This window comes from Lygodium microphyllum, chromosome 1 (assembly GCF_053477565.2).
Source record: "Lygodium microphyllum isolate KBCC chromosome 1, Lygodium_microphyllum_v1.1.10, whole genome shotgun sequence".
NCBI lineage: Eukaryota > Viridiplantae > Streptophyta > Polypodiopsida > Schizaeales > Lygodiaceae > Lygodium > Lygodium microphyllum.
This window is the reverse complement of record NC_141135.1, coordinates 170,244,572-170,270,210: the sequence shown is the minus strand read 5'-3', so window position 1 is coordinate 170,270,210 and position 25,639 is coordinate 170,244,572. Positions and strand designations below refer to the sequence as shown.

At 38.6% G+C, this 25,639-nt stretch overlaps 1 pseudogene; it reads right to left on the bottom strand.

The window, feature by feature from the left end:
- Nucleotides 1-1,532: 1,532 nt before the first annotated feature.
- Nucleotides 1,533-2,500, bottom strand: LOC148041966 (SNAP25 homologous protein SNAP32-like; annotated as a pseudogene).
- Between the last annotated feature and the right edge of the window lie 23,139 nt (nt 2,501-25,639).

Sequence of the window (25,639 nt, the reverse complement as noted above, 5' to 3'; positions counted from 1 at the left end):
GGCATTAGTCGTGGAATAGGAGGAATAGGAGGAGTGGAAACAGTAGGCACTAGCATAGGCCAAGAAACTGGCTGAGGAGGAGAAGAAATAATAGGGATAGAAGCTGGCATAGGAGCAGAAGACGGTGTCGGTGTCATAGAACCATTCTGTAGGCGGGTCTTCCATATCCTTCTCTTGGTTAAAGTCGAGACTGCATCCTGGGCGTCTTGCCAACCCATTTTAAGTCCCATAGGCTTCGTGCGATCCTCAAGAATCTCTCCCAATTCTTCCTGAAGAGTAGGATCTGCAGCTTGCAAGAAAAGCTCAACTTTCTCAACATCCAATGCTCTTTGTTCAATGGCATCAAGCAGATTATACCTTTCTTCAAATTCTCGTATCAACTCTGAAGTAGCTAGACCTTTGTTTGGCATGTAGACCAACTCTTGAAATGATCGCCATGTAGCCATCCCAAAGTCCTCAAGGAAATACTCTTCTTTCAGGGCTTTCTTAAAATCTTGCCAGTGCGAATTTTGAATAAAAAGATCAGTCACTTTTGCCCTCAAGGTGGGTGTGACAAGATGAAGGAAATACTTACTCATAAGTCTAGCTGGAACTCCAAAAAACCCCATCTTGATCTCATATGTCTTCAAAAATGCTAAAACATTACGGCCATCAAATAGCTTCTTCTCATTCTCGACTGCTTCAATTGCCTTAGTCGCGCTGATTGCATTTTCCTGCTCCGAATATAGTTTCCTTTGCTGAGACAACTGCTGTTGATGCAATTGCTGCTGCTGCTGCATATACAATTGTGTCTGTGCTGATTTTGAAGTTGCATATACATGGACATATTCTGCAAAATCTCCTTTAGATCATCTGTTGAAGTGCTTGACGCAGCAGTCAATGATGGAACTGAAATAGAGGACGCAGCTGGAATCGTAGAAGAAGCTGAAATGGATGCTGAAGTATCTCCCATCCTGAAACTTCTGTGACGCTTTCATGTCGGGCTCACCAAAATATGTCCAAGGGTTTCGAAAGCAAAGTCACGACCACAGAGGACCTTGACTAATTTCAGGATAGAAGATCAATCAGACGAATAAGCAAGATGAGAAAATGATGCCAAGACTCTGTTTTATTTCTGCCAATAACAAATACAAGGTTTAAGAAGAAGAAATCCAAATAGCCTTTGGGCATAGATCACCAACACGGCAGTGACTATGGTTCAAAAACAATTATTCTGATTTAAAGCAATAGATCTGATTCACTGAAAGACCAAGCTGGTGTACATCATGCAGTAATGGAAGTTGTTTTTATCTGACAGATTGTGTTAGGGAAGTGACAGCTTCTTACAAGCGTACATTATAGGGAAGCATCACAATTTTATAGTGATGATTCTCTTCTTCAACTTAAGCATCTGTAGAAAGACTTTGAGCTCCTGATAATTTCATAAATGATTCACCGATCAGCCATTTCACGATACCCATATGGTGTCAAGATCATAGGCTGCTTCCAAGTCTTTGTACTATCTGGAAGAACAAATGGTGTCTCTCGCTTTCCTAACAAGCGTGAGTATTTCTGGAAGCATGAGTATTGCGTCCCTTGGAGTTGCTTTTGTTCAGTCCAAGGGCTCCTCGTTGTTGAAGATGATGACCTCTCCGCTTCAAAGAATCACTCCGTCCGACAACTGGTCCCATCACTGGATGACTCTTCTTAGGCTTCCATGTCCTGGAAAAAATGCCTCCCATGCGTTCCAATAGCTTCTTGCCAGTGGTGAGATTCTGATCAATGTCTACGGCCACTTCATGAGTCCTCCTTATTTGCTCTCCCTGTTCATGAACGGTCACAAGAGTTTTGGTAGCATCCCCTCTAATGTCTTCAGCCACTCTCAGATAGTTCTAAAGCTTATTGCTGGTCTCCTCTGACTTCTGTAACACCTTACCTTCAAGCCCCTCAGTGATCCTATACTCAAGGTCCTGAGTTCGAGACTGACTATCATCATATCTGGTCCGAGCACTAGAGGCCTTCATGGCACTCTCGCTATTGAGCAATTCATCTCGTCCTTGAAGCCATGCCTTGTTCTCTGTTAAATCCCCACTGCCACCACTTGGCTTCAAATTGCGATTCCCATTACTGTGACCATTGACCTTGAATGCGTTGTGGCTACTTTCCTTGATCCACTGAGCCTGGTTCATACCACCTTCAATCACCTTAGATGCCTGGTTCACTCCTTTCTGATCATTATGATGATAAAGATGATTCAGTTGTAGAGATCTTCACCCAGTTGGAGTCTTTCCTTTTTGGTTAATTTTCGAGATTCACGATAACAATTGATGGAAAGGTTTGGATACTCAGAATCAATTCTTGCCAGCGGGCATGCCAGTTCCAACTCCGGGATATTTGTGCGCACCCTGACAGATGTAAATGGTTGTTTGCCCTCAAACAATTCTGTATCTTTGCTCATCTCCAATAAACACCGCCACTGCAAATCTAGCTCTGCAATTGTTGTGCCCGAAAGGATAAACATATTTCGACACTTTATTCTTCCCACAATTGTCACTACAAGACGATTGTGACCTGCGCTGCCTTCCTTGTCGTCAACGCTTTGTCTTCCAAGCTCGTCAACTTTGACTTCTTATCCTTTAGCTTTGCTATGTCCTCAATCTCCTCAGCACATTTTCCTTCTCTTGTCATTGTCACTTCAGCACTTCCTCGTCTATCTTCAGACTCCTCTATTTTTGTGTGCAGAGCACCAGCTGTAGCTTCGTCTTCATCATTGTTTACTTCAGGTCGTCTCCTTCTCTTCGACTTCAGCTCCTTTACCGCGTTATCCCCCCTCTTCTTCCATTTCTTTCGTTTTTTCTTCCCTTCAATGTCCTACTCCCCTCGTGTTCCTCCTTCTTTGCCGCCTTTTTCCTCCAAAAACTCCCTCTTTCAAAAATAGCCTTGCTTTTTGTTTCTCACGTCCCCTTTGTCCTCTTCCCCAACGCTATAGCAGCCTTCTCCCTTCGACACCGGTACTGCACCTGCCAACCAAGCAATGCTCGCCAACTTGAAGCTCACCAGCGAAGCTAGACTTTGGTGGAAGAAATGGTGGAGAGACTAAGGAATCTCGGAAGGGTCTGTTACCTAGGAATAGCTGAAAAAAGCTGTGCAAGGAAGATCCTTACCACCTGCGTACCGCACGTAGAAGATGAATGAGTTCTATGAGCTGAAACAGCTGGGTCTGACTCTTGACGCATACTACTCAAAGTTCATCTCTCTTCTGAAGTATGCGCCACAAATGGATATGACACAACAGGTGTCAAAATTTTGTGCCGGATTAAACCCACCTGTAAATACCCGCCTCGAATCAATGTGCCCAACAGACCTTTAGTACGCGCTCATTCGAGCTGCGCCCATAATTTAGGAGGTGCAAGCCAGGCCAAGAAGTAACAAGACTTGGTCTTATAATGATCAGAACAAAGGAGCATATAGGTCCCAAGCAAAGAGAGTTTAAGGTCAAAATCGAGGACAAAGGAAGAAAGCCAGGACCAACAATGTCAATAACTTTGTTCCTACCCAAGGTAATGGGCGCAACCTCCATTGTTTCCACTGCAATGAGCCCGGTCATTTCAAAAGGAAATGTCCCAAACTTGACGGAGGACAACGTCAAGGACCATTCCAAGGAACCGCCTGTGGCCAAGGAGCCGCCACCCGAGCATGATCTCAAAAATTTTCATTGGGCATAGTATGGACCCCCAAATTCTTTAAGAAATTTATCATTTCTATGAGACTATGATGAAGAAATTTCTAGAGGTAATGAAAAAAGTGAAGGCTATTCTCAATGAGTATGACAATACAATATCTTGTGAAGATGGTTCCTCATGAGGATCCATGTTGAGCTCGAAAGAGGAGAGTTCAAGCCTTGTAATTTTGCAAATAAAGAGACATGAGTGCTCACTATCCAATATAGTAAATGAGCAAAGTCATCACTTGGAGAGGCTTCTTCATATGATCTAATTTTTTGTCTACCTCCATTGAGTGGAGGTGACAAAAAGAAGAAGAATGGTGGATTCTTTTGAGATCAAAAGCTTGTCTTGAATACCAACTATCCTACAGTTAATAGTTAGTTTAGGCATAGAAATGTGAATCAACTCTTATTGCACAATAAGAAAGCACAAGAAAGGGTTAGGCTAGTTATCAATAAGCAATATACTGAGACAAAGCCCCTTGTTTTTAAAGCCATAACGTTGATGTGAACTCAATATGACATTTATGACTGTGTGGGGCTTGCTCAAGGAAAAAGAAAGAGAAACGTACTACATCAACCTTAAGTCTCTCAATTATGAGGACAAAATATTAATTTTATCCTTTAATATCTTTATTTAATATAAAATGCTACTAGAAAAGTTTATATTATTTGCTCAAGGCTAATTGACATTATAATAATTTTCCTTTATAATGTAAGGAATAGATGGACCCAAAAGGTTGTCAAGGATAGATGAATCATTTCATTCTTTTAACTAATACTTCATATTACAAATGTAATTAAAGAGTTTAGATGGCAATCATTGTGTTTTTTTTTCAAAAATTATGTTCAACATCAAGAGCAAAACACAGAAGAGCTAGATGAGGTAATATTTGAGACGTTTTATTTTTTATTTATAGGTTTGTAGCAATGACTTGCTTTTTTGTTTTGTTATATGAAGGTGATGTTGATGCTTTTCCTCTTGAATTGCTAATGAAAACTTGTAATGATATACATGTAAATACCATTCTAAGATAAATACTATAGTACTTGTATCTTGAAAAAGCTATTGATAATACATCCTTGTGTTGTTAGGATCCCAAAATGGAAATTTATATACCTAAACCACTTATAAGTGATAATAATGAGATATTTATATTCTAGATATAGAGAGTTAGCTTCATCTCTCTTTTTTTCAATTGGATTTTCTAGAAATAGTGACATTTATTTGGCATCTAATATTTAGTATAGTTGATTTACTTGTGTTGCGACCACTTAAATTTAGGAGAATGATGCATACACACTGTGTGTAAAATTATCAAGGAAAAGCCTATTAGAGAGTGAAAATAACATGATAGAATTAAATGCAAGTCATTTCTTTTCAAGTTTAGATCAAAGCATGTATTTTAAGGTGATATTTTCAACTAAAATAGTTAATATGCTCAAGATGATGATTTTTTTATTTTAGAGATTTAAAAAAACACTAAGATGCTTCCAAATCATCTTTATAAGACAAATATACATTGTTTAAATATAGCTTTATTTTTTTTAATACTTATATCTTATAATAATATATTATTTTTTTAATTAAAAAAACATTTATATATAACATTATTTTGTGTCTTAGGTTTGTGCAAGCTTAAAGTTCAATAATGGAGTCAAAAGAATCCCTATATAGGAAAATATTACTTATCCAAGAAAATTTTCTTGACATAAAGATAAAGGCCTATATGAAGAAACAATGTGCTCAAGCACTCAAAGAGTTGAAAATTGTGCAAGTTGAAAATATGCTATGCATTTCAATCTTGCAATGCTCACATAGGTAGAATGAATGCATTTGAAAAGTTGTGCCTATTTTTGTGCCAAATGCCTAGTGCAAGTTGCATCTAAAATTTATTGATTAACTTTAAGTCCTTTAGCACTCATATTCTCACTTGTAAATTGACGATGGAACTCTTCTTCACCCCCTACACTGTGAAACACTCATATGTAGATATTGGTCAATAAGAACCCTCCTTTCAATTGATGTAGACTTTTAACCCCCCCCACCAAGCTCACCAAACCTCATTTCCTGTCTTACCAAATGATAACATGTGATAGAAATTTGTAAAGTGATGTGTAATGAGGTATGTGATCAATCAAGGTTCTCTCTCATGTGCACATGCATCTAGGATTACTGGATATAGCTCTAGTAGGCTTCATGCCATGCATGGCATTGGAAAGGTGCAATTTTGTGCTTCAACCCAATGGCATGGATGTAAATTGATAAGAAAATGTATACAAGACCCATGTATAATATCCAAAACATTATGAAGTGTGATGCTTGTGTCCCTATTGGTCCCAGTGAAGTGCAAAGGTTTAGGTTCAAAAAATATACCTCTTCTTGTTGTTGCTATCAAGTGGATGGAGCTTTCCTAACATCTTCACATGCTTAAATTTCACCCACCACTAGCACCTTATACATTAAGTCATGTACTTGAGTACATTGCCCCTTAGCATTTTTCAATGGTAGCTCTTCCTTATAGCATTGAGCATCTTAGCCTAGCACATGGTCCTAAGAATGGGGAGTATTGGGCTTCCAAAAGTATCTTCTTCTTCAGTTCTTAACTCAAACGAATGCACTATATTGGATTGAAATAGACAATTGATTCCTTAATGGAGAATCCTTGATACTTAATCTTTACCTTAGGATCTTCCTCCTTATCTTGGACTTCTCCTTGCAATATTTGGTATTTTGGATCCTTACATGCTTCTTCTCTTGCCATGAACTTGGCATTGACATAATTGTAGCTAGGGATTTTGCTCTTGAAGGTTCTATTGAGATGAGGGCATTAAGGAATCTCTTTGCAACTTAAGGCATCCACAACTACACTTTCCTTGCCCAACTTGTACTTGATCTCAAAGTCATACTCTTGCAAAACTTTGATCTACTAATGTTTGTCTCATTTTTAGAATTGGTTGGGCAAAGATGGGCAAAGATCCATGGGCAAAGATCCACCATTTGAGACTCTTGTGGTTATGACTAAGGTGAATTTCTTCACAAGGAAATAATGTCTCTACAATTTGATCACTACTAAGAGCTCCAAAGTTTATGTAGCATAGTTTTTCTCATGTGTCTTCAATTTCCTTGAAGAGTTAGCCACCACCATTGGATGGCTTCTTACATTAGTACATAGCCCAATGATAGGGAATTAGTATTTATTACAACTTCAAACTCTTAGGTATCTTTAAGATAGGACCTCTCACTAGACTTTACTTAAGTTTTTGAAAGCCAGAGTGCTCAATTGGAGTCTACACAATGAAATTTTGCTTCTTGAGTAAATCGATAAGAGATCTAGCTATCAAGGCATAGTCCTTGATGATAAATCTATACCATCCAATTAAGCCCAGAAATCTTAGTACTTCATTCAGTGAACTCCAAGGTAGCTATTCTTATACATCTTTGACCTGAGCTAGTTCTATTGCAATTTTTTTCTTGAACACTTCAAATCCAAGGTATTCTATTTGCCTTTGAAAAAACCCACACTTTCTTTTTTAAGCATAGAACTTGTGCATTCTTAATGTCATAAGCACAAATTTGAGCTATGCTTCATGGTCTCATTCCTCATTTGAATAAGTTAGGATATCATAAAAAAAGACTAGAACGAACTCATCATGGTAAGGCCTAAAGATATCTTGCACCATCCTATTGAAAGTGGCTAGAATATTAGTCATATATGTGTTATGTCTTCTTCTTTGATCATGATTATCTTAGGTCAATCTTTGAGAAATTTACCATTTCTTGAATTTTATCAAGAAGATCATTGATGTTGGGAATTGGATATTTATTCTTGACTATCACATAGTTCAATATGTGCAAAGAAGACTACCATCCTTCTTCTTTTGCAATAGAATTGGGACTCCCCATGATGAGTTACTTGGTCAAATATAGCATTGGCCTAGTATTTGCTTGAGATACTCCTTCAATTCAATTGTATTGAGGATTGAAATTCAATAATTCCACTTTGCCATTGGTTTGGCTCTCCTAGTAGAAGTTCCACCTCATGATCAACTTTTGTTTTTGGAGGAAGCTTAGTCAATTTTTCAAGAAAGACATTTGCATATTTCTTCATCCAAGAAGGTTTTTTTTTTAAATTCTTTGTCTTGATTTATCTTATCATCATCAGGCTTGATTATGTAAAGGAGTAAACCTTTTCATGAGCCTTGAGATATGCATGAAGCTTTTGCTAATTGAATCTTCAATCTTCTAGCTTTTCCTTGAGTAGTTACTTAGATTCCCTTCCAATTTTGGAATGAAACTTGGCAATGGATGTGGACACCATTCAATCCATCTCTAGAAGACACTCATAATTACCCAAAGTCATGACACCAAACCTCATATTGTTAGGCTCATTACCTAGATCAAATTCTAACTTTGTAGATTATTGCGAAGATGAATTCTTTTCGATAGGTTAACTCTACCGAACTTTTGGATGTAAGAGCAGTTTCTATCACTAATCTTCTTGCACATTTTTGTGACATGAATGCTTCCACAAACAATTAGAAATTTGAAACACTTACCTTGATAACTTATGGGAGTTTGAATGAGTAAAATTGGCAATCTAATCCCCTTGCTTGTTGAGGGTATAATGAACTATTCGTTTCTCTATTTTAGCCTCCATCATGGATTCCCCTTCTTCTTATTTCTTGAAAGTAATTGTGGAAATCTTTCATTTCCCTTTTACCATTGTCCCATGTTCTTCTAATAGAACTACCCTTAATGGAAGGTTTGATTTAGGTTTGGACATTGCCTCTTGAAATGCCCTTGTTGATTGTAGTGGTAGCATCATTCAATATTTCTAAATCTGGAGCCAAATTTCCTTTACTTGGGACAACCTATTATTGACCCTCATCTCTCTTAATGAAGGCACATGATCCCTTATTTGGGACACCTTGACCCCAATATCTCTAGCTCTTTGGTTTCGATTGGATTTCCTAGTACAAGGGTATGGCATCAAGCCATGCATCTTGAAGATCTATAGGCAACATCACTTCAAGTCAAGTGTTAAATGGATCCCTCAATCCATGGTAGAATTTAGACACCCATTACTGAGAGATGTCCATAGGTAGGGTATACTTTTGAAGTGTTATGAACTAATAATAATATGCCTCCATGCTTAATACTAGTTATTAGCACAAGGTAAAGAACTTGTTCATCTTGATATATTGATAGGAAGATTACAAGTATCTTTGTCTTATGACCCTTTTCCAAATTATAAGGGTTTTTGTGGTAGTGTTGTCTCGATACCACTACTTTCACCACAAGCATGCCTTACCTACCAGTCATAGCTTTGCAATCATGGCCTTCTTAGTTGCACTTATTCCTATCACATCAAAATAATCTTCAAGGATCTTGATTCAAAATTTAGTATCAGTCTTTACATCAAGTCCCTTTCACATGAATTCAAGCTGCTTGATTTATTGATAAGGGTTTTTGTGGTAGTGTTGTTGCGATACCACTACTTCCACCATAAGTGTGCCTTACCTACCAGTTATAGCTTTGCAATCATGGCCTTCTCAATTTCACTTGTTCCTGTTGCATCAAAATAATCTTCAAGGATCTTGTTTCAAACTTTAGTGTTAGCCTTGACATCGAGTCCCTTTCCCATCAATTTATGCTGTTTGATTTACTTCAAGAGGAATTTCTTTTCTTCGAGCTTAGTGCTTGTAATTGCAGAAGGTGCCTAGCAATCCAATATCATATCATTTAGGTTGTTTCATTTAGAACACGTTGAAATCATTTAGTCTTGATTTTATAAGTCAAAATATTAAGAGAAAACATGATAGATTTTTATTAACTTGTTCATTCCTTTTGCTCTGATACCATGTGTAACATGCTATCAAGTGCTCCCTTGATGGCATGATTTTGGTAGCCCATCAAGAGATGGACCTATGTGTGATCCCTATGGAGAGACCTTTCACATCAATGTGTGATCCCTATGGAGAGACCTCTCACATCTAGTGCTAGTTCTAGCATTTGGAGTGGACAAGAAATGCCATTTGGTGAACAGCTCCTATGGACTAGCCTTGGAGAGATGTGGTGTATATCTAAAATCAACCTACTTTAATACAGATCCTAATTGGAATATTTAAGCACAAACACTCTTTTCCAATGCATCATTTTTAGTGTATTAAAAAATCCTTGAGATGCTATCTATGCAACTTGGGTCTTGCTCTAGATAGTGTTATTTCAATTTGAGCTTGCGTCTAACGATGAGCTACTATCAAGTTAAGAGAATGTGTTAGTCTAACCCTTGAAGGGATTTTAGTTTCTTGACTATTTCTAATGCCTTTAACTCTAGTATTTTTCACTGTAATTTATTTAAATTCAGCTTGATTTAATTTTGTAGAGATCCTTTATTTCCTTGAATTGAATACTTGGAGTTAAAATATTATCAAATTTCTTTGAATCATAGTTCTTCCTTAAGAGCATGAGTACTTTAATCCTAGTAATTTTCAAGGCCATGAAGAGCCTCTCTTCATTAAGATATAAGGGAAAGAAGTCCCTCATACACATGTGGTTCCTTTTTGTCTCTATCGTATTTATCTTATTAATTAATCTTGATACTATGATGGTTGAAAGGAGAATACGTGCATTTCCAACCTCTAAATTGGAAAGCTTGTAAATCACATTGGGGCTCTTTCTTTGGTCTAGATCATAGAATTGATTTTACATTTTTTTCCTTCAATAAGAGCTTGATAGAATAAACTCAAGTCTCTATTCCTAAAAATAATTCAATACTTAAGGTTCTAAATCTAATCCTCCTTGAATCCAATTCTTCGAAAGCATTTCACTTTAGGTTCAACTTAACTCTCTTCATAACAATCATTTACAATACTATAATCCAAGTATAAGGAGAAGTAGGGTTTTCACTAATCCTTCAACGTAAATACCTTATCTAATGTTTCTTTGCATCATCTAATGTTCACTACCTTCATCAACACTATTGTTTATCGATACAAAAATCATGTCCATCTTTATAACTTATCATGAAACAATTTGGTCTGATCCCACCAGGGAGGGAATGCTTTGGGGTCATTCCCCTCTAGGGCATCAATGATTAGGATCCACCTCCTCCACTATGAAGCATCATAAGGTGTCTAAAACCCAAATGTTGTAATGCAAGTGTAAGCACAACAACATAATCCTTTGATTGAGTTACTAAAGGCTTAGTGCTGTGTCATTCACACATGACAATTCCTGTCTTACTCCTATGTTTCTTCACTTTGGGGCCATCATCCATGAGATTTGTAATTTTATCATGTGTTTTTCTCCTTGGACTCTTCAATAGTCTTGAAATCATATATCCATCAAATCTGAGGCATGCAATATTAAGATAAGGTTGGTAAATAACATGGAAAAGTTAGTTTATGGCTATGCCTTTGTGCAATATGTTTCTCTTGAGTTTGAAAGGTAAATATCCTTGAAAATTATGAGATAGGGTATGTAGGAGTATAGCATTTCTCATGAGTTTGAGTAGGTAGGGTAGGAGGACTATCAGTCTTGAGAGGAAGTTAGGGATTTGCAGAGGAGAATTTTTGGGGAATGTAATGATAGATAAGGAAGCTTCAAAGTCAATGAAAGAATAATGCATATCTACGTGAAGGTAGCATAATATACCTCCTTTGTCATTCATTTATTCTTATCTCTTTCAACCTCTCTCTCTCTCTCTCTCTCTCTCTCTCTCTCTCTCTCTCTCTCTCTCTCTCTCTCTCTCTCTCTCTCTCTCTCTCTCTCTCTCTCTCTCTCTCTCTCTCTCTCAACCTGTGTGTGTGCGTGTGCGTGTGTGTGTGCATGTGTGCATGCACATGTGTGTTTGTGTGTGCGGAACATTTAGATCTTGACAACTAGCTCAACAAGTCTTTGTATGATACAATCTAACCCCAAATTTTTTTAGGAACCTTTGAGGACTCTCAAATTCTTTTCCATGAAACTCAAGAGACAAAATTTCCATCTTATTAGACAAGTGTAATCACTTTTATAACATTAATATCACTCACAACACCTCATTAGGGACACCAAAACGATGGCACACACTTGCTGCTAGGAGAAAACCTACATAAACATGCACAATTGAGAGATACTAGGGAGTGTTTGTATGGTAGAGTGACATAAGGGCTCTAATAAATGACATTCACAACTTCATATCCCAATGGAGTAACTTTCAAATGTCTCCAATGTTCTTTGTTCACGGCAAATTTTCAAAGGATGCCTCCTTTTTATTTGAAGATTCCCCTTAATGATAGGTTCTTTTGATTCTTCTCTTGTCCCAATAGCCTCTCAAGGAAGTTTTTAACTTGGCAAACCAATGAAAATTCCCACAAGTAGGCAACCCAAAGATCTATCTCTTATCTACCTCACTTAACTTGGCCAATCAATGAAAATCTCCATAGATAGGCAACTTAAGGATCTATCATTTTTCTACCTCAGTTACTCAAGCTATTGAATAATGATCATAGGCTCATGTTGTGTACCTTCATCATTTTTTTCTCACCTCTATAGAACTATAAGTGTGTGCCTTGGTCACCAACAAGTTCAATGGGGTAGTGGAATCGTGAGATCACTTGATCCCACAATAACTTTGAAATGGTCCTAGTGTCATATTTTCTCATTGCTCATGCTTATGTCAATTTTGTTAAATAATTGGTGGAGACAATGATGTACTTAGCTTGTGAATATTGTGCCATAGAACTAATGGGTCCAATGAAGTCACTCCTCCATTTCTCGAACGGTTGTCATGTAATGATTGGGGTTAGCTCCATGTGGTCCTTATGGATAGGGACCCTAGTCCATTAGCACACATCACAATGCTTTACGAGTCATACTACATCTCAAAAAAGAGTGGGCCATCACAGCTAGGACTGCAGCATCTTGCAAGCTGTTGTATCTCCATTGAAGTGTCCTCCTGTGATTCTAGCATGTACCTCTGTGAGTACATCATGCATTTCATTCTTGCACATGCATCTATGCAGCAATTTGTCTTGCCCCAACCTGTAGAGTTGGCTTGGTATCAACTAATAGGGTTGGATCTTCAGGATGAGCCACATAAGTCGGCCTTTTCTATTGGTCATTCAAGTAGTCTGTGCTCAAGAACTTGGACTATGTCATCTGCCTAATACAACATCATGTCGGCTCTAAACAAATCTCTTTCCGGAATAGATGTGCGCATGGTAGTTCATCTACAATGCCTTGTCGAGCAGCTTCTCCTATGGGGATGCGAGACATATGGTCAGCCATGTAGTGTTGCTTTCCTTTATGTACCACCACGGAGAAGTCAAATTCTAAAAGCAGAAGTAGCCATTGAGCTATGTGTCATGTAGCACAAGGTGTAATAGGGCTTGATGGTAAACAAAGAATGTAAAAGGTATACCCAGAAGATAATGCCAAAATTTCTTTATAGAAAAGGCCATGGCTGAACCCTCTCTCTCCATTGTTGAGTAGTTCATTTTGGTCTCAGTGATTTTTTTGCTAGCAAAGCTCACTGGGTAATCTAGGTTGCATTCACCAAGCTAGCACAACACAACTCCTACAATGAATTTCGAAGCATCAATGTGCACATGGAATATAAGTGTCCAATCTGGGACTTGTAGAATTGGTGCAGTGGTCAAAGCTTTTTTCAATTCCTCATATGCACGTATAGAGGTCTAGCAATCAATGCATAACTCAACACAAACCACTAATAATACCTTGTATGGCCTAAGAAGCATTGAACGCCCTTATAGTCAGTTGGGAGTGGAAGATCAACAATGACCCCAACCTTTGAGAAGTCTGTGGCAGTGCCATTCTTTGATACTATGTGCCCTAAGATGCGTTCTTGCTTTAGCGAAAACTAGCACTTCGAGGGGTTCAATGAGACATGATATAGTTGACACCATTCAAAGACTGCTCGGAGTTTGTCTAAGTGTTCCCCCCAAGTAGAGTGAACACATCCCATTCAGTGGCGAATATATCCAAAGACACCCCATTCAGTGGTGAATGTGATCTTATCCATGTCATTAGGATGCACTTGCACCTAATTGTATCCAGAGAAGTCATCAAAAAAAGTGTAGGCCTCTTTGCTAGCTACTCTATCGAGCATGTGCTTATTATACAACAATGGATAGTTATCTCTCTTTGTACTTGCATTTACCTTCTTGTAATTGAGGCACACTCTAATCTTTCCATTCTTCTTCAATACGATGACTATGGGAAAAACCCATTCCATGGGCTAAATTTTGTAGATGAATCCTATCCTCATTATCTTGTCAATTTCTTCCTTGATCACGTGCGCATTCTTTGGATTTATGGGATACGGTCACTACTTAACCGACGTGGCATCTAGTATCATGGGTATGTTGTGAGTCACCATACTTGGGTCTATCCCCTTGAGCTCTTCTAGGGACTAAGCAAGGACATCTATATATTCTCATAAGAGAGCAATCAGGCTTTCTTCATCTTCCTTGGTCAAGTCATCGACTATAAAGATAGGTTAGGGTGTCTCCCATTTCTTGGTGAAATTCACCTCCTTGACCTTGGTAGGTCCTTCCATTGATTTGCATGCTTTCCATTCTCACTTGGCTCCTAGTAAGATCACTATTATATCCCCTTTTTTGAATTTTGTGAATCACTTTGGTAGGTCTTCCAATTTTTCTTGCTCTTCTATCTACGTATCCTTAGGCATCTTTCGTCATTTCTCCCTTAACCATTGGTGTCTTAGGTGGATGAGTAGGTCCCCCTTGGTGCATCTAGTCTTGGAAGGTCAAGGTATCTCACAATCAGTATCTAAGCTGACTTTTGACGACTTAGAGTCAAACTCTCTGTCTTGGCTAGAAGAGAGGGTCTCTCCTAGTGGTTGTAGCTCAGAAGGTGAGTTAGTTCTTAGTAGTGGTGCGCCACTTGGTTTGGGCTAGGCATGCCTACTTGTAGTCAATTATGCCTATGTGCTCCAACCAAGTTTGATCATAGTCGATGTGGATGACTCCTTTCTCTATCTTAAAGGAATTCTTCTTGCATGGTCTAGACCCTACTTGTATTTGTTCAATTACATGTCCCCTATTGTCGTATTATATAGTGTATATCTCCCCTTTGCTCTCATCATTGAGGGAACGTCAGTCTTCATATTTATCGTCAAAGCTATCTTTGTTCGACTATTGATCATTCTCCAAGTTCTGATACGTATCTTCTTGTTGGTTAGAGACTAAAGCCCAATTGTATATCAAGTTTAAATTGTGCACCTTAGACCATCACCATTTAGGCTCGTCCAAGAGATTGTGGAGTGGCTTGATATTAGTTACTAGATTGCCAACCAACTTGTTGGTCACATATCCTAGGATCTCCAGGAGCTCTCATCTATTGTTTGGGACTTGGAATGTGACAAGGTTGGGTTTTGTGTGTATGCTTTCAGCTATCATACAGAGTGGTATTGAGGGTGTGTCCTTGGGCTTGCCAATTGTCTTGATGGCCGGTTCATACTCCTCATTATCTGAGAATGGTAGGTCGATGGTAGCAAGAACGTGCATCTAGTCTCACTCGTCCTCAAGACATGGAATATACTTGGTTAAGGCCCCATAGGATTTCTAATCTAGCCATTACCCTTCAGCATGGTGAAGATGGCATCTAAGTCAACTGGTGTAGTCTTCTAGGTGTCCATCTCTACCCTCATAGCCTCCATTCAACTTCCTAGGAAGATGAGACCATTTCCCTAGTCTTCTATGACTCTTGCATTGCACATCTACGGTCAACCTAGCTGGATGTCGTAGTCTACTCCCTTCATGCGTATAAAGTCAATAGATAATTGGACCTTTGTTATCTTCACTGGCCAATTCTTTAACATGCTGAATGATTTTACCTTCATTCCATTAGCCAATGTGACATTGAACCAAGCAATCTTGATCGTTGGGTTACCCCAAGTTTGGAGCAGTGCCACATGGATTAGCACACTAACTCCTGCTCTTGTTTCTATGATTCCCTTTCTTCTGACATCTCCAAGAGGTAAGACTGGCAAGACTGCATGTATATCTATGCCTTCCTAAAAGGCATTCACGTGCAAGGACTTAGGTACGGAGTGCAACGTTAGGCTAGGTATTTGCATTTCCGTGTTGTGCTCATGCAAGTTTGCGATGGCTTGCTCATTTGATTCTTCGACCCATTGATTTAGCTCTTACCATAGTGTTGGTTACTACCTAAGAAGGTCTCCTGAGCTTAGAGTCACAGGGATGGTCACGTATGTATTAAGGAGGTGGCTAGCTCCTTGCCTCTCTCCTAACCCTACGGTTCCTTGCCAATGGCCTTGACTAATTTGTTGGCCCATAGCATTTAGAATTTGTCTAAGTGGCATTACTTGTGGTGCAGTTGCATCCCTCAATTTTAGTAATGGAGGTGGAATGGCATGCTTATGCTTGAGAGATCATCGATCTCGTCTTCTAGTATGGGCTCAGCGTCTTTGAGGTGCTCTTGGGCTTCTTTCACCCACTCCTTCCCCTTCTCGATTTCTTTGAGCTAATGCTTTGGGTTGGGGTACTCCCAAACCCTAGCACTTCCCATCGCATCCATCTTCAGAAGCTAATGTTTATGCCTTTGCGGCAATGACCTTTTGCCTAGTAGGCAGTATCATGACACTTTCAGTTTTGAGACTGACCTTAGTGTTTGGTCTCTTCTTCCTATGTCTCTGACTCTTCTTTTCCATTGATGTTGCATCGAGATTCCTAGGTCGTGGCAATGATATGCCAACTTTCTTTGTTTGCACACAAGTCATGACATGCAACGGGATGGGTGTGGCCTCCCCATTGAGTGTCTCAATACTGAACAACCCCAATGGAACTGATAGCTTGATTGCTAAACTAGAGGATGGCTTTCCTCTAGGGCAATCGACAAAAAGAGGAGTGCACACTCAATGCATCTTAGGTCAACATTGTCTCTATTAGCTTTCTCCCTCTCGGGATAGTGCCAAAAAACATGTCCTAGGTGTCCAACACAATGTTGACTCTTATGTTTGCTCTTCTAGACCTCTACCTCTCCCTCTACCTAATGCCATTAGCGGTACTAGTTGATAGTCCATAAGGACTATATTTCCTTTTTCATTGCATGATACATAAGGGTTTACATAAGGTCTATTGTTGTTTGGCTCCTCTAGGGAGTGGAGTGGAGTATCACTCGGTGGATGGGTTACGTGAGGTCCAAGGAGGGTCCAGGTGGTCTAGGGATACTTGCATGATTTATCTCCATCCTAGCGATGGTTGGCTTAGTGTCATTAGGTGCTGGAAGGACCAATGGGGATCCCCTTCCAAAGAAGTTCTATGGTGTGTCTAGAAGGTAGGGTTGATCGTAATGCTGTGAGTATGGGAGGCTCTTGGGTAGTCAACAATGAATGGTGCCATGGCCGAACCTATCGCAATTAGCACAAGGTCATGACCTAGGGTCTTAGCACTCATAGGTGGTTTCCAACGCAATGCATGCATTGGACATGTGGGCACACTGGTTGTCTCATCATCTCCTACAGTTTGGCTATTTCCATCTTCATCTCTGCTAGCTCTTGTCCTGAATCAATGCCCTTCCCTTTATCCTAAGTGCTTGGGTTTGATCTCTCACTTGGCATTGAGGCCCTCTTTAAATTCCTCATGCTAGACTCTTCTCAATTTGAGCTCCTAGAGCTAGTCATCCACTCTAATAGCTTCTTCAAGGACCATTGCTAGTGCATCTCATTGCAAGCTCAAGTTTCCGATAATGGCTTTGTAGAGCTCTTCACTTCATATTCCATTAATGAATATCGTGGGCACCACTCTTTCAATTGGTATATCGCCCATAGGGATTCTCTTGAAGAGGCTCCTCACATGGGTCACATAATCTCAGATGTCCTCTTTCTCTCTCTACTTGACATTCATAAGTCGCACTAGTAGGTTATCAGAGTATTCACGTTCAAAAAATCTCTTAATGAGAAGATTTTTCAAGCCATTGAAAGTGGCTCACTCGGCAACATCCAAACTCGAATACCACATCTGCCGACCCTTGCAACCTAAGCACAGAGTGAAAGCTTGTGAGTGTTGAGTGGGATCAATGAGGCCATTGGCCTCGCCGACCTCCTCAAATTGCTCCATAATGTGGTATGGGTCATCTTTTCTTGGTATTTCTCTAGCTGCTTTGCTACCACGGGAATTTTTTATTGGCTCTTAGAGCCTTGCTAACCCTAGCAATAGAAACATTGCTAACGCTGTAGCACTCTCCTCCACTACCGTGTTATCTAGTAGTCGCTTCCTCAGAAGCTCACTCAACGTGAGGCCTCCTTCTGGTGCTCTTTCACTCTCTGTCTGATTTTTGTCTACTAGGGCTAGCACTCTTTCAATCTCTCCCATCTCCATGCTCTGGCATAAGCTTCTAGTTTGTTGATATTGGTTGTACACGACTATGCCTTGCCCAGCCTTGCGTGCTAGCTTCCTCTACTCCTCAAGATATGCTATGATGTCCTCAGGAAAATCTCCTATTAGCTCACTAATTGTTGGATCACCTTAGGAAAATCTCCTAGGTCATGTTCTTCATGGCTTCTATGGCCCGAGCTACCCTCTTCCATGTTTAAGACTTCTTTTTTTCCAAGTTTTCGATCAGGTTAATGAGGTTTGATAGATCCACTTCCCTGATAGTGTCGATCCTTGCTACGTTGAGCTTTTCAATTGTGTTCTTTTCTTGGTCCTACTTTTGGGGATCCAATCACCATCTATATCTTGGGATCTTCTCTTATTGGTGGGTTCCTTCAAGTTTTTATGTCTAAGTGAGTTGTTAATTATAACCCAGTCCTCAATTTACCCTCACTTTGTGCATGTATATTCTTTTCTATGCATTGTGCGCAATTAGACTTTTAGCTCTTTTTAAGTGTGTTTCGAGTGCTAGAAATCAGAGTGACTGAGAAAACAAAGTGTCTAAGCACCTCTAGCACTTTCATTTATGGGTTTTATATGATAGGCTTGTAAGTTGTCATTGCCGGCTTATAGAGTTTTTCACTGCGCCTCTCGCTTAGTCAAGATTTGGTAGGGGTCTATGACTCTACTTGATGCCACTAATGGGCTAGGTTGCTAAATAGTCGACTAGTGTTGCCTTTACATTGGTATTTTGGTGGTATTTTGCTGATTTATCTATTCCTTTTGCCAGAAACGTGTTTCAAGTGTCTGTGTGACCTTCACATCTTTGCATGACCAGTGTCTAGTTGGGTCTGGTCTAGATCTAAATTTTTTTGGGAAACACTAGATTCAGCCCAACAGGTGTGAATTGCAGAGGTTGAGTCGGAGCCGATGAGTGGCTATGTGTACAATGTGCTAGGACGACTTGAACGGGCCAAATGACCTAGGACAAGTGGCTGAGTACCGCTCAGATAGGCCAAACGCAGCGTGTTTTTTACCAGAATGACATAAAATTAATCGTACTGAGTGATTCTAGTAAAAATCCTATCTATGCATGAAGGAGAATGTGTGGGTATACTTGTAGTGGGCAACAAACTTGTTGGTGGCAAGATGGAAGTGGATCCACGCAATGGAGCTCTCTCTCTCTCTCTCTCTCTCTCTCTCTCTCTCTCTCTCTCTCTCTCTCTCTCTCTCTCAACCACGGTTTCAAATAAGATCTCCCTTGGCCTCTTGGCTATTAAAACCCTTCCCAGCAAAGATCTTGCCACTCCGAATCCCTCACGTTTCTATCTTAATCCCCTTGAGCACTGTTTTTTCCCATTTTTATTGATTTGTGTCCTATTTCAACATGTTTTACAACAAGAAACCCTATGCTTTTTCCAATCAATTTCTTAACATTAACCTACTCTAAATGCAACAAGAATCAAAAGCAAAGTATTGAATTGATTTCTCCTACTCTCCCATTCATCCAACCATCAAAATAACCAAAATACTTACTTGTTGTGAAGATTAAAAACCCAAAACTTCCTAGCTATCTGAAGCTCCGATTCGGGGATGAAACCCTTACTTCGATGCTGGATTTGAAGCGCACAAGTGCTCAATCATGAATCTATTGGTCCTAGCAATGGAACCAAAATGTAGAAGTGAGCTCATGCTCAACCTCCAAGACCCACGAACCGCTTACTCCTTCAAGCATTTCAAGCCAGCACTAATGGCTACCTCTCACATAGCTGATGCGCTATCCCTCTCTATGAGTGTAGTAAGCTTACCTTGATGCCCAATTGAGTTGCTTCCTCTCTCAAGTACTCTGATAGCTCCATGATTTGTGATGCAAGCTCAAGCATCCTCAAGCCTCTTCCTCCAAGCTCCATCCTCCATAGCCATGCATGAGACGAGAGAAGAGAAGAGAAGAGAAGAAGAAGAGAGGAGATGGTGGAGAGCCTCACCTCCAAGATCCCTCACCATCACACACTCACTCCCCCACTTACTCACACTCGCTTCCTCAAGCAATCACAAGCAAGCAAGAAAGAGAAGAGAAGGAGAGAAGAAGAAGAGTCAACTTTGCCACACACCAAAGAATGAGCTCTCATTCACTTTTTGAACTTTATATACATAACCTAAAATCCCATGGGCACCCATCCCCTTTTTTCCATGATTGGCCATTCTGGCAAGGTCTTTTTTTCCATTCCCTTCTACTTGGCCTATTTCTTTAGTTTATGCCCAACTCTACCCTTTTACAGTTTGCATAGGAGGGAGCTTGGCGCTCTTTTACAAAAGTATTGGGGCAACTTTTACTTAAAAATGCGCTTTTGCCTTTAGCTTGAGTTCTGAGGCCATCCTTGTCCCTTTGCTTATTCTTCATCCTACTTCTTCCATTGCCTCCATATTTTACTTCTTTTTCTTCTCTCTCGAGCTTGGGTTAACAGTGAAAGAATAGGTTTGTGAATAGATGATAGTATGAAAGTAGACAAGTTGTGGACTACTCATGATTATAGAAAGGGAGAGTTTTCAATGATTATGGTGCATGTAAAAAAGGGACAAAAAAGAAAATAATATTCATGATTAAGTGGGATAAGGGGTATATTTCAGAAAATAGAAGTTATTGGGCAACTAACATGGATTTTTAAATGAGTTTTCAACATGTTCTAGATAGGTTGCATGCTACTTATGGAAGGGGAGAGATGACACAAAATAGAGCATCTTGCATCCATGAAAGCATAAGGAAGAAATGGATTATGCTTCTCAACCCCTTCAAGGGTTTTTTGTGGACTTCAAGAGGAGTTTATGGACCAATCTGAAGAGAATATGTGGTGTTCCAAACAAGGCATGATTGCCTAATTCAATTTACTTCAATATCTTTAGGAATATCCAAGCTTGAGCAAGCAAGAATAGGGTTGAATACTCTTTGAGATTGAAGGAAGGTTTGTAGTCATCAAAAATGAGATTTTGTGACTTGTTTGGGCTGAATTACATAAGATGTTGATAGGTTTTAGAGTAGGATACTACTATAGATAGAGGTTTATAAAGCCTTTTCATTGATTCCAAAGTCTTTGCTTGAAGCTTTTATCTCTCTATAATAGGTAGAGCCTTTGGGCTATTCAAGAGGACACTTTTAAAGGGATCTCTGGCTATTTTAGTGGATTCTTTCACTATTGTTCATAACCAGAAATAGTACAGCTGAGGTGACAAACAAAGGACCCTATAGGGATCTTATTAGAATCAATGCATATTAACTCTTTGTGTTATACTCGGATGTCAGTATCCTCTTGATTTGTCATGTTTTCTTGGATTCCAAATGTATTTTGAGGTGCTTAGCATTGGATATGGTTTATGTATATAAGAGTCTTAACTTATGTTAGGAAATTTACTTAGCTATAGCCTTAGGGTGCTTTGGGCAATGGTCCAAAGTTAGTATTATGCTTATGCATTGGTCAATAGTATTGAATGTAAGAGAGATTATGTAATGATTGATACATGAATCAAAGCATTCTTGATTGTATCTCTATCCCTCTATCATAAATTCATAATTCTAAGCAACATTTTTACTTATACTCTAAAGGTTAAGGTCTTATTCGTTAAATGCCCAAGCAACATGTTTGGTTATCTACTTTACAATATTGATAGGACACCGTGCATTGCAATGGTTATAGGCATAGGCAAATATTTGTTAGATGGGAAGAATAATATTTATCTTTTAAATATTCATGAGTTTGTGGTGGCTTATAGACCTATAGGAGGAAATTGTACTATAAAGGTAAGGTCAATGAAATAGGTAGCAAATCTCATATTCTTGGATCTTCCATTTGGAGGTTAATCTTTTGGTGATTTTTCCCATCCACTATTAGATAGAATTTCACAGGATCACATGCACTACGGTAATTCTTTGGCCATCTCTATTTTGGAGATGGTTGCTAGCTATGATCACTTTTTTTAATTCTAAAAAGAAAAAGGTTTGGCTTCTCTTTGAAAGAAATGTTGTTGGTTCTATGTGCTCCCCTCCCATGTATAAGCTCTCTTGATGGGAGTTCGAGCATTTACCTTGGTGGATAGATATGGACCAAGATGATACATTGGGAAGAGAGAAAGAGCTTTACTTGGGCATGAAGAGTTATTGCAAAAATGATGTGGAGGAGACATACTCAAGAAGAAGAAAGGGAAAATGCTTCTAGACACATTGTTTGCATTCTATCTTTCTTTTTTGTGTTATATGGATATGATATTGGACTATCCAATTTTATAGTAATATTCTATAAATGCTGAAAATACATTGAGAGTGTCATTGTTTTGTTCTTTTCTTTATCTCACTTTACATGACTTACTTTTGTGCAAATAAATTTAAACACACTCCACTGTAACAACTTTATAAAAATAATATTTAGTCTTTCCAAATAACTACATCCAAAAATACATTTTTTGCTTGCACTAATAGCCACATACAAAATAAAATGCTCCTAGTAATATTTCCTAATATAACCCAAGAAGGGTTTGTATATAGGTGCATATGATGTGAGAGTAATCATCATGATAGGCATGATTGTGCTTCTATCATAATGTATTGGCCTAAGATTTAATCTTTTGATAAGTTGGTAGGATCCATGCAAAAGAAATAGGTTTGCTTCTTGAACCAATCCTTGGCAAAATTGGTACACAGAAGCTTGTCAATGAAATGGTAGTAAGATATACATTTGCAGTTGTAGATGTTACCACTTATGGTTTATAGATTTTGAAATCTCCTTATGAAAAATCCATGGATATCACTAAGGCTAAATTTTGGAATGTCCTTGGATTTTGTAGAGAAAGGGAAGGTTTTCAAGGTTGATATAACACATGCTATAGGGATAATGGTTACATATAAAGCTTTCCTAGAAGATATTGATTTGACAAAGGGTATTATTGATATAGTGGCAAATATTGATTTCACAAAGGGTATTGCCAATACAGTGGCAGAGGATGATGTAGTATTTAAGGGTAAGCATGATGCACATGCTTTACTTGATGGTGAAAATATGCAAGACGCAATGAAGGCGTATATAGATGAGACTCTCAGTCGACATGCAAAGTTATAATGACCCATGAGGTAGAAGAAGTAGATTCTTTGGTTGAGAAAGTTACTGATTTTTTATGGTAAAAAAGGTATGTATGCTTTAGCGAGTGACCTAGATATGGTCTCTAGCATTAGTTTGGGACAATAAAAGTGATGTTTTGATTGAGGGTGTCTATATGCAATGTACAAATATTAGAGAGAAGTGCAAAATATATATATTGATACAATATCTCCACTTATACTTGTGCAATACAAAGATACTTTCCCAAATACTTACCTTGGACCAAACATGAAGATATATTCTATGGAAATTTGTGTGGATTGCAAAGCTAAAGAGGATGCAGATATTCTACCTATTTTTTTATTGTTCCAGGATAAACGTACAGGGATGTGAAATCAATGGCCAATATGCATATCTATGTATGGATTACAAGAGTTGGAATAGCTTGAAAAAGGGATGGTGGAACACTTGAAGCCGATATCTTATGATCCAAGGAAATATACAAGATTTGAACTATTTCAAGGCATACCATTTGATTTGGGAGGGCGTATGGATTTCATGGGAGAATAATGCACGTGAATCGGTGAAATTATGTGAGTATCTTGCATTCTATGTATCACAATTGATGATAACATAGGACAATATTTCAATGCTAGATCTATATGTTTGAGTTGTTTCAACATGACCAAGGGGATCTCAATATACCCATGAATGTGCTCATTGGCCTCCTATATGTACTAGGGAAGAGCTTACTAATGGTTTCCAATGCTAATGTTTGAGCTGGTCCACCATTGTCTTTACGAGCAACAATTTTTCTCCTTCCAAGTGAAGAAAATGAGCATCTTGATTCTCTATTAGTAGTAAATAATGATGTAGGAGTTGCTAGCCTGAATTATACCTATTTATGGCGTAGGATTTTACACCACCACTCTAGGAGATTCAATGAGGCTTCACAATCATTTCTTTAGTGCACTATAATAAGGAGAGTGCTAGTCAATAGTGTGTTTCTAAGAGCTTCAATCTTTGCAATATTAAAATATCTTCTTTGACCATAGCTTCTAAAGTATCTTAGAAGTCATCGAGAGGAGAGCATTGAGGGCCGTTGAAGAGTACAATAAGTTGAATAGAAAGTTTGATGTACGAGTTTTGTGTGATAAATGTAAAAGATCTATGATTTTGTGTTTTGAAACAATTTGAGCTACCAAGATGCAATGAGTGGATTATTTTTCTCAGACGCACATTTTCTATCCCCAATGTAATTAATATAGTGTGCAAGTTTATTAGCTATTGTGCATTATAGTGATGGTATCTAGATTTTCCATGTTTCTATCTTGTTTTACCTTTCCTTTTGTGCAATAAAAACTAGTAAAAATGTTACCCTTGTTGTGTTTTTAGTTGGACCCTTGCATGTTCCTATCTCAGTTTATTCGTGGAAGTCTCTTTGTACCTTGAAAGGTTGTAAAAATATTGGAGCTGCAAAAAAGGCACAAAATTGCAAAGAGTAATTAGCCAAAAAACCAATTATGTAGAGATTCATATGCAAAGGTCAAAACAAAGAATCAATGATGTATATGTCCATTACCTCAAAATGTAACATGAGGTAGGCCCTTAAACACAATTGATGCATCAAACCAAGCTATCAATATATTGAAGGCACTTTCAGTAGGGAGCTTGTATAAAGATTAGATAAGGAGTATACCTTGTAGAGAAGTTGTTTAGGGAAGACCTTACCATTTCAATGGCTCTAATCGATGGAAGGACCAAGACACAAATGGAGCTAGATTGGCTTTGATGCATAGTGGACTCTATTGAAGACATTCATTGCACTCATGAATCGGTTATTGTAGTAGTGACAAACAATGATAGAAATCTTCCAATAGCAATACATTCTCTTTCTAGGTCACAAATAAAGAAATTGAAGTATCATCATCAAAACTTCCTAATTTGTGTATTTCCCATGTGATGTGGATTGTATGCCCATTCACCATAGCAAAGTTTCTCCTAATGATGTTGGCATAATCAATAAGGTAGCATCACAACCTAACTTTATGAATGCTCTTTATTGAACACTCTACTTAGAGCACCTAGATAATAACCTTTTGATTTTGTCTAGTTAAGGATGAAGACATATCAAATACACGTACTTATATCTATTAGTAAGAAAATCTAAATGCATGTGACCAATGCTTGCTTGAACAAGAGCTCAGAACTAGGATTACAAAAGGATTTGTAATGTTAGTGGTTCGAAGCATGAAGAGGGCTAGATGGAGGATGTGAAAGTCCTAATGTCTAAAAGGATGAATGGTGTGACATGGTAAGGTGTGTTCTATTGTACTAGCTTTCAAATATTCATTTCTAGTAGTGGTTGTAAAACTGTTAACCTTATGAATCTTTCTTCAAGATTCAGAACAAAATAGTTTGCTTGTCATAGTGTGAGACTTTTAGCATTTCTTTGAAGAGCTTTTGAAAATGAAACTATTGTTGA